We start from the raw sequence: 13261 nt of genomic DNA on the forward strand, positions 1-13261 counted from the left end.
TAACGATATTCCTGCAAAAGTACTTTTTGATACTGGTGCATCGCATTCTTTCTTGTCATGCCCATTTGCATCAAAGCACAATGTTGATACTGAGGTTATGCCCAAAGTCATGCAAGTTGTTTCTCCCGGCAAGCTTTTGACTTCTAGTTTGGTTGCTCCCGATATCTCTATCACATTGGGCGACTACAAGTTTCTGTCCTCTCCGGTGGTTCTTGGTAACTCGGATATTGATCTTATTCTCGGAATGGATTGGCTTTCTAAGCACAAGGCGCAGCTTGATTGTGCTGCCAGGCAAATTCAATTGACTCATTCGTCTAAGGATGTAATTGTCTTTGCCACTCGGGACGATACAATCCGTCTATTTTCTCTCAATGAGAAGGGTGAACTGGATGCCATCTCTCAAATTCCAGTCGTTTGCGAATATCAAGACGTCTTTCCAGAAGAGCTTCCAGGAATGCCTCTGCACCGGCCAGTTGAATTCGTTATCGATCTTGAGCCTGGCATGGAACCGGTTTGCAAGCGTCCTTACAAGCTCGGACCTGAAGAGTTGAAGGATCTAAAGAAGCAACTCGATATTCAAGAGCGAATGGGTCTCATCCGACCTAGTTCTTCTCCGTGGGGTTGTGGAGTACTTTTTGTGAAGAAGAGGAAGGATGGAACGGACCGACTTTGTGTTGACTACCATCCATTGAACAAGAAGACTATCAAGAACAAGTACCCACTTCCCAACATCAATGAGCTGTTCGAACAACTCAAAGGTGCCCAAGTATTCTCCAAGCTTGATCTCCGTATGGGCTATCACCAGATTCGAATCCGTGAGCAAGATATTCCCAAGACGGCTTTAAGAACAAGCTATGGTTCATATGAATACACTGCCATGTCTTTTGGCCTCGTCAACGCTCCTCCGACTTTCTCTCGCATGATGAACTTCATCTTCAACGCCTACACAAATGACTGTCTTGGTCTATCTCGACGACATTCTGGTCTTTTCGAAGAACAAGGAAGATCATGCCAAGCACTTGCGTTTGGTACTCGATAAGCTCAGGGAACATCAGTTCTACGCCAAGTTCTCATAGTGTGAGTTTTGGCTCGATGAGGTCCTCTATGTTGGGCATATCATCTCTGCCAAGCGCATAGCGGTGAATCCTGAGAAGGTGTCTGCAATTGTGAATTGGGAACCACCTCAGAACATGAAGCAACTCCGCAGCTTCCTCGGTCTCGCAAGCTACTTTCGAAGGTTCGTTGAGAACTTTTCAAAGATCGCGAAGCCTCTTTCAAACCTTCTCCAGAAGCACGTCGAGTATGTTTGGTCTCCGGAATGTGACATTGCTTTCAACACTTTCAAAGAGAAATTGTTCACTGCTCCAGTTCTAACTCCTCCTGATGAATCCAAACCGTTCGAGGTCTTCTGCGATGCCTCTCTTCAAGGTCTTGGTGCAGTGTTGATGCAAGAGAAGAAAGTTGTGGCTTATACCTCTCGCCAGTTGAAGCCCAACGAGAAGAACTACCCCACTCATGACCTCGAGTTGGCGGCAGTTGTGCATGCTCTTTTGACTTGGAGACATCTCTTATTGGGAAGAAAAGTGGACATCTCCACTGACCACAAGAGTCTCAAGTACATCTTCACTCAGCCTAATCTCAACCTCAGGCAGACTCGTTGGGTCGAAATGATTCAACAGTATAATCCGAGTATCAAGTATACTCCAGGCAAGGCCAATGTGATTGCTGACGCTTTGAGCAGGAAGGCTTACTACAACAGTCTGATTCTTAAGCCTTACCAACCCAAGCTTTGTGAAGCTTTCCGCAAACTCAATCTGTAAGTTGTTCCTCAAGGTCCTCGCCAACCTTCAAGTCTCTCCTACTTTGGAAGATCAGATTCGCGAGGCTCAACTTCTTGATGCTATGGTGAAGAAGGTGAAGATTGGGATTGCCAAGAGTCAACCCAAGTACAAGTGCTATCGCCTTGATGACAAGGATACTCTCTTCTTCGAGGATCATATTGTTGTGCCCAAAGGTGACCTTCGTAAAGTTATTATGAACGAGGCTCACAATTCACTCCTCTCCATCCACCCTGTGAGTACGATGATGTATCAGGACCTCAAGCAGGCTTATTGGTGGACTCGAATGAAGCGCGAGATCGCTCAGTTCGTGAATGAATGTGATGTCTGCAGAAGAGTGAAGGCAGAACACCAACGGCCAGCTGGTCTCCTCCAACCTCTTGCCATTCCAGAATGGAAGTTTGACCACATTGAGATCGACCTCGTGACTGGGTTTCCAAAGTCCAAGCGTGGCAATGATGCTATATTCGTTGTCATCGACAAACTCACTAACGTGGCTCACTTTCTGCCTATCAAAGAGTCTATCACTGCAGCTCAATTGGCGGAGCTTTATACCTCTCGGATTGTCTCTCTACACGGCATTCCACAGGTGATCTATTCAGACCGTGGCATCATCTTTACCTCCAAGTTTTGGGATTCTTTTCAGAAGGCCATGGGCTCCAACATCCGCTTCAGCACAACTTTCCATCCTCAAACTAGCGGTCAAGTCGAGCGTGTCAATCAGATTCTCGAAGATATGCTCAAGGCTTGCGTTATCTCTTTTGGTATGAAGTGGGAAGATTGTCTTCCATATGCCGAATTCTCCTACAACAACAGTTTTCAAGAAAGTTCGGGCAAGGCCCCATTCGAAATTCTGTATGGCAGGAAGTGTCGTACTCCTCTTAACTGGTCAGAGACCAGTGAACGTCAACTTCTGGGAAATGACTTGATCACATAGGCAGAGGAAATGTGCAAAGTCATTCGTGATAACCTCAAAGCAGCGCAATCGCGCCAGAAGAGCTACTATGATAGTAAGCACCGTGATTTGGCTTTCGAGATCGGAGATCATGTTTACCTCCGCGTCTCTCCAATGAAAGGTACTCGTCGCTTCGATATCAAAGGGAAGCTTGCCCCTAGATACGTGGGTCCTTTCAAGATCATCAGCAAGAGAGGCGATCTCGCCTATCAACTCGAGCTTCCTTCAAACTTTGCAAATGTGCACGACGTGTTCCATGTCTCTGAGCTCCGCGAGTGCTTCAAGACTCCTGACCGCACCGTCAACTTCGAAGACATTGATCTCCAACAAGATCTCTCTTATCGTGAGCACCCCGTTGCTATTCTTGAAGAGACTGAACGCAAGACTCGCAGTAAGTCAATCAAATTCCTCAAAGTCAAGTGGTCACACCATTCCGACCGTGAAGCCACCTGGGAACACAAGGATCTCCTCCGTTCTGAGTACCCGGCATTCTTCCAGTCCTAGATCTCGGTGCTCCTATCTCCTCCGGTGGTCCTTTCTACCTTCTTTTCATGTGTGGGGGTTAAACATTTCTGGATTGTACCGAGACTTGCCAAGCGGCCTTGGTTTACTACCGGTAGACCGCCTGTCATGTTTCGTACCATTTGGACTTCGTTTGATGCTCCAACGGTTAACCGAGGGACCGAGAAGGCCTCGTGTGTGTTGCAGACCAACACCCTTCCATTTTGGCCCAAAACCCACCTAAACCCTCTCCATCATCTAGAGCGTTCGATCACGATCACGTGGCCGCAAACCGCACCTCATTTGGACTCTCCTAGCTCCTCCTATGCTTATATATAGCCACTCCCCCAAAATTTCGGGTCATTTCCAACCCTAGACCTAGTCCTCTTCCCCTACGCGCGGCCGGACACGTCCGACCGCTGCCGGACACACCGTCGCCGCCACTCGTCGCTTGCCACGTGGCACCGCCCGGCCTCCTCCGCTGCCAGCCCGCGAGGCCCGAGGCGGGCCCTTCCGCCGCATGCGCCAGCGCGAGGGAGCGCGCCGCCCGCGCCGGCCTGCCGCACCTCCACCACGCCGGTCTACCGCACCATCGCCGACCACCGCGCCGCCTCCTCACCGGCAAGCTCCGCCACTAGCGCCGCCCGCCGCCGCACCAAGCTCCTTCACCGGCGCCGCCTCGCTCCGGCGACCGCCGCTCCGGCGACCGCGCCCCGCGCCACCTCGCCGCCTGGCCCCGGCGACCTCTCCTCCGGCCACCTCGACCTCCGGTGAACAGTGTTTCCGGCCATCCTCGAAGTCCGTGCTCCGGCGAGATCCCGATACAGATCTACAGTAAACCCTAGATCGGGTTGACTTCCCCCCCCCCTTCAGTAATTTTTGCATACTTTGACACATCGTAACTCCGCATCCGTAACTCCGTTTTGGGCACGTAGCATATCAAAATGTTCGCCTCAGAGAGCACATCATTTCATCTCATTGCATCATTTTCATTTGAGCTTATTTTGGTGCCCGAAATGCTGTTGGAAGAGAGCTATTTGAGATAATTGTCATATCTGCTGCACCAAATAGCTTTTTGTCATTTTTTCCATGTTTAATGTGTGCATGGTATGCTCCTGAGCTCTACATGGTTTTGTTATATGTCATGCCATCTTTACAGAGGTGCTTACCATGTATTTTTGTGACATGTGTGGTGACTAGCACAAGCTTGCAAAGTAGTGCATTCGTTAATGCTGATTTCAGGGACTTAGAATTTCACAAAGTCCTTGATCTATTTTTATCAATATGCCATATATTCATGTTGTTTCATATTCATCCATGCCTCTTTTAAGGATGATCAGTAAAGATGATTTGTTATTATTGTGGTTCTCTATCCATCCATGTCTTTTTTGCATTTATGGAGCACCCTAGCTTGAGTCAATCGAGCTCTACTTTTGCTATTTCATGAATCCTGGCAGATTGTCTACTTGTTAGCGATTTTGCCGAGGATGTTGTTATTGATCCGTGCATTCTATGTTGTTGTTCTTGCCATGTCTAGCTTATATAATATGTATTATTGATGGGTGTATGCTTGGTTTGTCATTTCTTGCTCCGTAGTGAGTGCATCGAGCTCGTGAACATACCTACTCGTTAACAGATTTGCATGCTCCAGTTTTTCACTAGTCTGTAACCTGATTATGTTTTTGCCATGTTCACATGCTTGCAATTGTATTTTCTGATACCTTTTGGCTCAAGGTCACTAAGGGACTTTTGTAAAGTGCTTTGAGTAGCTTCATGTCATTCCTTGCTTTGCCATGTTAAGTTCCTGTATCATATAGTTTTCTTGCTCCAAAGTGTGCTACCTGATCTGAAATTCCAGGACTTGTGTTAATTTCACTAAGTCTGAAACTTGTTATCGTTTGCATTTTTGACATGCTTGTTTGAACCTGTTAATGGATGAATTGGCCATAGCTCAGTGTTCATCATTTTTCAAGCATCATGAGTGGATCCCGGCCATGTATTTTTTTTGTCTTGTTTGAGTGCTGTAGCATAATTATCTTGATGCATTTAGATGGCTACTTGCTGTTATCGCAGACCGGTGCCATATTTGTTTTGCTTGCCATTTCCAAACCGTGCATCTGATTCCGGTGATCTTTATATCGATTTCAACCGAAATCGCCTCACCTTTCTAGTGGCACTCTTGGATTTCCAAGTTGAGGCCAGGTTCAATCATTCCTTGTCAAATCTTACATATGCAGCACATATCGCATCCCACATAGCATACCATGTTTGCATCATGTTGTTTGAGCTTTGCACGTGGTTGATTGTGTTCTTTTTGCTTGTTTGTCTTGTTTGGGTAGAGCCGGGAGACGAGTTCGCTAATGAGGAGCCCGTTGAGTTTGCTTACGAGGATCAAGTCAACTCTGACAACTTTGCAGGCAAGATGATCATACCCTCGAAATCACTTCTATCTTTGCTTGCTAGATGCTCGCTCTTTTGCTATGCCTATGCTATGATGCCTACCACTTGATTATCATGCCTCCCAAATTGCCATGTCAAACCTCTAACCCACCATGTCCTAGCAAACCCTTGATTGGCTAAGTTACCGCTTTGCTCAGCCCCTCTTATAGCGTTGCTAGTTGCAGGTGAAGATTGGAGATCGTTCCGTGTTGGAACATTGTTTATTGTTGGGATATCACTATATTATCTTATTATCTTAATGCATATATATACTTGGTAAAGGGTGGAAGGCTCGGCCTTTTGCCTAGTGTTTTGTTCCACTCTTGCCGCCCTAGTTTCCGTCATATCGGTGCTATGTTCTCGGATTTTGCGTTCCTTACGCGGTTGGGTGATAATGGGAACCCCTTGACAATTCGCCTTGAATAAAACTCCTCCAGCAATGCCCAACCTTGGTTTTACCATTTTCCACCTAGCCTCTTTTTCCCTTGGGTTTCTGGAGCCTGAGGGTCATCTTTATGTAAACCCCCCTGGGCCAGTGCTCCTCTGAGTGTTGGTCCGACCGAGCAAACTGCGGGGCCACCTCGGGGCAACTTGAGGTTTGGTTTTACTCGTAGGATGTCTCATCTGAGTGTGCCCTGAGAACGAGATATGTGCAGCTCCTATCGGGATTTGTCGGCACATTCGGGCGGTGTTGCTGGATCTGTTTTACCTTGTCAAAGTTGTCTTGTAGAACCGGGATGCCGAGTCTGGTCAGAATGTCTCGGGAGAAGGTTTATCCTTCGCTGACCGTGAGAGCTTGTGATGGGATAAGTTGGGACTCCCCTGCAGGGATTTGAACTTTCGAAAGCCGTGCCCGCAGTTATGGGCAGATGGGAATTTGTTAATGTCCGGTTGTAGATAACATGAACCTTAACTTAATTAAGATGAATCAACTGCGTGTGTTACCGTGATGGTCTCTTCTCGGCGGAGTCTGGGCAGTGAACACGGTGTTGGAGTAATGTTTGCCATAGGTTGTTCTATAGTTCTTCGTTCGTGCTTTGCCTTCTCTTCTAGCCACCATATACGCTAGTCGCTTGCTGCAGCTCCACATATTACCTTGTCTTACCTATAAGCTTAAATAGTCTTGATCGCGAGGGTGCGAGATTGCTGAGTCCCCGTGGCTCACAGATTACTTCCAAACCAGATGCAGGGCCCGATGACTCCGTTCAAGATGATGCGCTTGAGCTCAAGTGGGAATTCGACGAAGACTTGCGCCGTTACTATGTGTCTTTCCCTGATGATCAGTAGTGGTGCCCAGTTGGGGCGATCGGGACCGTGTCGCATGTTGGGGTTGATCTTTTATTTTGGTACCGTAGCCGGACCATGAGTGTATTCGATGATTGTAATGCTATTTATGTACTTTGTGTGACGTGGCGAGTGTAAGCCAACTATGTACCTTTCCCCTTATTATCTATTTACATGGGTTGTTGTGAAGATTACCTTACTTGCGACATTGCTTTCAATGCGGTTATGCCTCTAAGTCGTGCTTCGACACGTAGGAGATATAGCCGCATCGAGGGCGTTACAAGTCCGGAGGAAGGCCTCACACATGACGATGAATGTCGAGATGAGAAGAACAGAGTCTGGGGCCAGATCGTGAAAATCTAGCCCATAGTAGAACATGAGCCCCCGGACGAAGGAGTTAAGCGCGAACCCTAACCCACGGAGGAAGTGGGACACAAACACTACCCCCTCGCCAGATTTGGGGGTGGGAATAACCTGCCCCTCGGCGGGAAGCCGATGAAGGATTTCTGGGGTCAGATACCTCACCACGCGGAGCTTCGCAATATCCTCCTCCGTGACAGAAGAGGCCACCCACCGGCATGAACGGCTGGACCAGGACCTGATTGGGGCTGATGGTGATTGGAACCCGAGGGCTAGAACTCGAGGTGGCTGGGGTTGGGGAAGAAGCAAGCGCAGAAGAGAAAAGACAAGTCTAGGTCCCTATATAAAGGCCCAGAATATTGAGCGTCCCCTCCTGGGTCTCAAAACTTACCTATCCTTAAGGAGTTGTACCCAGGGGACGGTTGGGTTACCCACGCCTACATTATTGAAAATCCTGTGAATAAGGGACACGATCCCTGCTTTGACAAGACGTGCCGATAAAACCGCGTCCCGAGACGTGGGGCGTGGGGCTAGCCAACGGTTGGAAATAATAACCGGGCAGGCGTAATGCAATGTCATAAATAGTTGTCAGCAAGTCGGACTTGTGAAATATTGTGTTCTCTATAGTTACATACACGGGTCCGGATATACTTACTACATCCGCAGACTATTCCAGAGTTCGGAAGGAGGGAACCTGCCTTGCAATGCCGAAGACAAATCAGCGCGCCGGACTCCTCGTCATTGAAGCCAGGTTCAGGGGCTACTGAGGGAGTCCTGGACTAAGGGGTCCTCGGGTGTCCGGCCTGTTATTCGTTGGGCCGGACTGATGGGCTGTGAAGACATGAAGGCCGAAGATTGTACCCGTGTCCGGATTGGACTCTACTTGGCGTGGAAGGCAAGCTTGGCGACCAATTGTGAAGATTCCCTCTTATGTAACCGACCCCATGTCACCCGAGATCTCTCCGGTTCCTATATAAACCGGAGAGAATAGTCCGGATGGGGAGAGACTCATTACCATATTCACATAGGGTAGACTTCTAGGGTTTAGCCATTACGATCTCGTGGTAGATCAACTCTTGTAACACTCATATTCATCAAGATCAATCAAGCAGGAAGTAGGGTATTACCTCCATAGAGAGGGCCCGAACCTGGGTAAACATCGTGTCCCCCGTCTCCTGTTACGATCGATCCTAGACGCACAGTTTGGGACCCCCTACCCGAGATCCACCGGTTTTGACACCGACACCCGTCCTGGCTTAAAAGTAGGATTTAACTAATAAAATACGAATGCATGTCGCCAAAGATTATATCGTTCGAGTCGTATTTGAACATAGCTTCCAGCTATACAATTATTGTAACATGCATTAACACTTTTTTGGTTAAATTTAAGGTTATATACTAGCAAGCGTTTGCCCGCAACACACACGGCTTATTCCATCACAAATAGCTCGGATGGATCAATTGTATGCCACGTATCGCACACGCAACTCTGATCTGATTCGTGCTTGATGTCTTCGACATCACTCGCACAGTTCGTCTTATTTGCCACGTATCACTGTGCCGTCCTCTGCTCGCGTCCCTCGGAAAGCTCTGCTCGCCATTAGGCGCCGCAGCACGTTGTGCTCGCCGTTAGGCACCGCAGCGCGCTTTGTCGCGTCTGTTGGCACGCTCTGCTCGCATCTGTCGGCGCGCTTGGCTTGTGGACAGCTTTTCCTTGCACGTTCAACTGCTATATGCATATATACATATGGTTGATCGCCGTTGAGGCGACCGCGGAGCGCTCTGCTCGCGTTCGGCTTCCCCTTTAATTCTCGTGGCCATTATAACCTTAGTCTCTTCAACCTTTCGATCGCGCCCCACAACACAACAAGCACACCCACGACGACACATAGAGAGGGGATGTCCAGCAGTGCTCCAATGGAGTTCGGCGAGCATAGAGCGGAGACCCACACGAGGGAGACGGATCTCTCGATGGTGTACACCATCGACCCGACCGTGGTGGACGACTACATCAACAGCGTTGAGCAGTTGCTTGCTGGAGACAAGTACAAGGTGGTCGGCATCGACTTCCAGTACACCGTCGGTCGTCCCGGCATAGATCAGAAGGTTGTCGTCACCCAGTTGTGTGTGCGCCGTCATGTCCTCATCTACCACTACTGCATGGCCACAGAGCCTTGCGACCATTTCAACAGGTTTGTCAACAGCACCGACTACAAGTTTGCCACGGTGGAAACCAAAGACGATGTAAATGCGCTCAATGTTATGGGTTTGTCCTGCAAGAACCTTGTCAAAATTTGTGACCACTACAGGGTCTGGGGCAACACGAAGAAGGACTCCCTGGTTGAACTCGCCTCGGCCATCATCGACCCCTACTACGAAAAGATGAAGCAGGATTCCCAGAGAACAAGCCCCCTATCCTGGCACAGGGCCTGGATGTGGCAACTGGATGAACCTCACCTCAGGTTCGCGGCCAAGAGCATGTACACATGCTACAAGATGCAAAGGCGGATCGTTGACATGAGGAAGTGCCTCCTTACCCAAATCGATGAGCCCGGATCGAGCCACAAGCAGAGCAAGCATCACAAGAAATAGATGATGATCAGATGATCATTTATGCTAGTTAATCATGCATGTAATATATAGTTTACATTATTGGTGTGTGGAAATGTCATGTGTGTAGTAGCCACCTATGTAATTATGCATGTAATAGTTTACTTTGGTGTGTGCAAATTCCATGGTTGTAGTAGCCACCTATGTAAGTGGATGTTTAATTTGGTTATGCAAGCATGTCCTTATAAGTGTGTGTGTGTGTGTGTGTGTGTGTGTATGTTGTTGTTCTGTATGCAATCCCATCGCACAACACACACGTCTTATTAGCATCAACCGTCTGTTTTTTTATCGGTATTCACACACATTTTTGATTACAGACCTGTTTGCCACGTATCACATACATCTTGTTAAGTTGAACCATTTCTATTCTCATGTCTCAACGCAAACAGTTCATCCCAGTGAACCGCATGCCGTATATCGCACACACCTTGATCTGGCTGACCGTTTCTTTTGTGTTGCCTAATCACAAACAGTTCATCCGAGTAAACCGTATGTTGTATATCGTACACACCTCCATCTGGCTGACCATTTCTTTTGTTAATCCTCATCGCAAACAGTTAATTGAACAGAACCGTATGCCCTGCATCGCACACGCAACTAAAATCTGAACCGTGTTTGATGGCTCCGCCATTGCAAACGTTTTGCACCTTTTTTGACAGTTTTTTACACCACTGTTTGCGATTATGGCATCGCACACAGTTTCGTCGAAGGGTCTCTGATCGTAGTGTCGCGTTAGCAGCATCCTCTGTAGTGATAATAGCATGGAACAATAAAAAATTATAGATATATTGGATACGTATCAAGCATCCCCAAGCTTAATTCCTGCATATCCTCGAGTAGTTAAACGATAAAAACATAATTTCTGATGTGGAATGCTACCTAACATATTTATCCATGTAATTTTTCTTTATTGTGGCATTAATGTTCAGATCCATAAGATTCAAAACAAAAGTTTAACATTGACATAAAAACAATAATATTTCAAGCATACTAACAAGGCAATTGTGTCTTCTCAAAATAACACGGCCAAAGAAAGCTTATCCCTACAAAATCATATAGTCTGGCTATGCTCCATCTTCATCACACAAAATATTCAAATCATGCACAACCCCGATGACAAGCCAAGGAATTGTTTCATACTTTTGATGTTCTCAAACTTTTCAACTTTCACGCAATACATGAGTGTGAGCCATGGACATAGCACTATAGGTGGAATAGTGTTGGGGAACGTAGTATTTCAAAAAATTCCTATGATCACGCCAGATCTATCTAGGAGAAGCATAACAACGATCAGGGAGAGTGTGTCCACGTACCCCCGTAGACCGAAAGCGGAAGCGTTTAGTAACGCGGTTGATGTAGTCGAACGTCTTCGCGATCCAACCGATCAAGTACCGAATGCACGGCACCTCCGCGATCTGCACATGTTCAGCTCGGTGACGTCCCTCGAACTCTAGATCTAGCTGAGGCCAAGGGAGAGTTTCGTCAGCATGACGGCGTGGTGACGATGATGATGAAGTTACCAACGCAGGGCTTCGCCTAAGCACTACGACAATATGACCGAGGTGGAAAACTGTGGAGGGGGGCACCGCACACGGCTAAAGATCAACTTGTGTGTCTATGGGGTGCCCCCTCCCCTGTATATGAAGGAGGGAGGAGGGGAGGGCCGGCCGGCCCCAAGGGCGTGCCCCAAGAGGGGAATCCTACTAGGACTCCAAGTCCTAGTAGGAATCCACCAAGAGGGAGAGAGGGGGAAGGAAGGAAGAGGGGGAGGGAAGGAAAGGGGGGCGCCGCCCCCTTCCCCTAGTCCAATTCAGACCCAAGGGGGGCGGACAGCCCCTCCTAGCCCATCCTCTCTTCCCACTAAGGCCCATAGAGGCCCATTAGTTCTCCCGGGGGTTCCGGTAACCCCTTCCGGCACTCCGGTTTTATCCGATACTCTCCGGAACACTTCCGGTGTCCGAATAACATGGTCTAATATATCAATCTTTATGTCTCGACCATTTCGAGACTCCTCGTCATGTCTGTGATCTCATCCAGGACTCCGAACAACCTTCGGTACATCAAATCACAGAAACTCATAATACCAATCGTCATCGAACGTTAAGCGTGCGGACCCTACGGGTTCGAGAACTATGTAGACATGACCGAGACACCTCTCCGGTCAATAACCAATAGCGGAACATGGATGCTCATATTGGCTCCTACATATTCTATGAAGATCTTTATCGGTCAAACCACACAACAACATATGTTGCTCCCTTTGTCATCGGTATGTTACTTGCCCGAGATTCTATCGTCGGTATCATCATACCTAGTTCAATCTCGTTACCGGCAAGTCTGTTTACTCGCTCCGTAATACTTCATCCCGCAACTAACTCATTAGTCACATTGCTTGCAAGACATATAGTGATGAGCATTACCGAGAGGGCCCAGAGATACCTCTCCGATACACGGAGTGACAAATCCTACTCTTGATCTATGCCAACTCAACAAACATCATCGAAGACACCTGTAGAGCATCTTTATAATCACCCATTTATTTTGTGACGTTTGATAGAACACAAAGTGTTCCTCCGGTATTCGGGAGTTGCATAATCTCATAGTCTGAGGAACATGTATAAGTCATGAAGAAAGCAGTCGCAATGAAACTGTAACGATCATAATGCTAAGCTAACGAATGGGTCTTGTCCATCACATCATTCTCCTAATGATGTGATCTCGTTCATCAAATGACAACACATGTCCATGGTCAGGAAACTTAACCATCTTTGATTAACGAGCTAGTCAGGTAGAGGCATACTAGGGACACTCTGTTTTGTCTATGTATTCACACATGTACTAAGTTTCCGGTTAATACAATTCTAGCATGAATAATAAACATTTATCATGATATAAGGAAATATAAATAACAACTTTATTATTGCCTCTAGGGCATATTTCCTCCAGTCTCCCACTTGCACTAGATTCAATAATCTAGTTCACATCGCCATGTGATTTAACACCAATAGTTCACATCACCATGTGATTAGTTTACATCGCCATGTGACCAATACCCAAAGGGTTTTACTAGAGTCAATAATCTAGTTCACATCGCTATGTGATTAATATCCAAAGAGTACTAAGGTGTGGTCATGTTTTGCTTGTGAGAGAAGCTTATTCAATGGGTATGTCATATTCAGAGCCGTATGTATTTTGCAAATTTTCTATGTCTACAATGCTCTATATGGATCTACTCTAGCTAATTGCTCCCACTTCCAATATGTATCCAGATTGA

This window comes from Triticum urartu, chromosome 6, assembly GCF_003073215.2.
Source record: "Triticum urartu cultivar G1812 chromosome 6, Tu2.1, whole genome shotgun sequence".
NCBI classification, from domain to species: domain Eukaryota; kingdom Viridiplantae; phylum Streptophyta; class Magnoliopsida; order Poales; family Poaceae; genus Triticum; species Triticum urartu.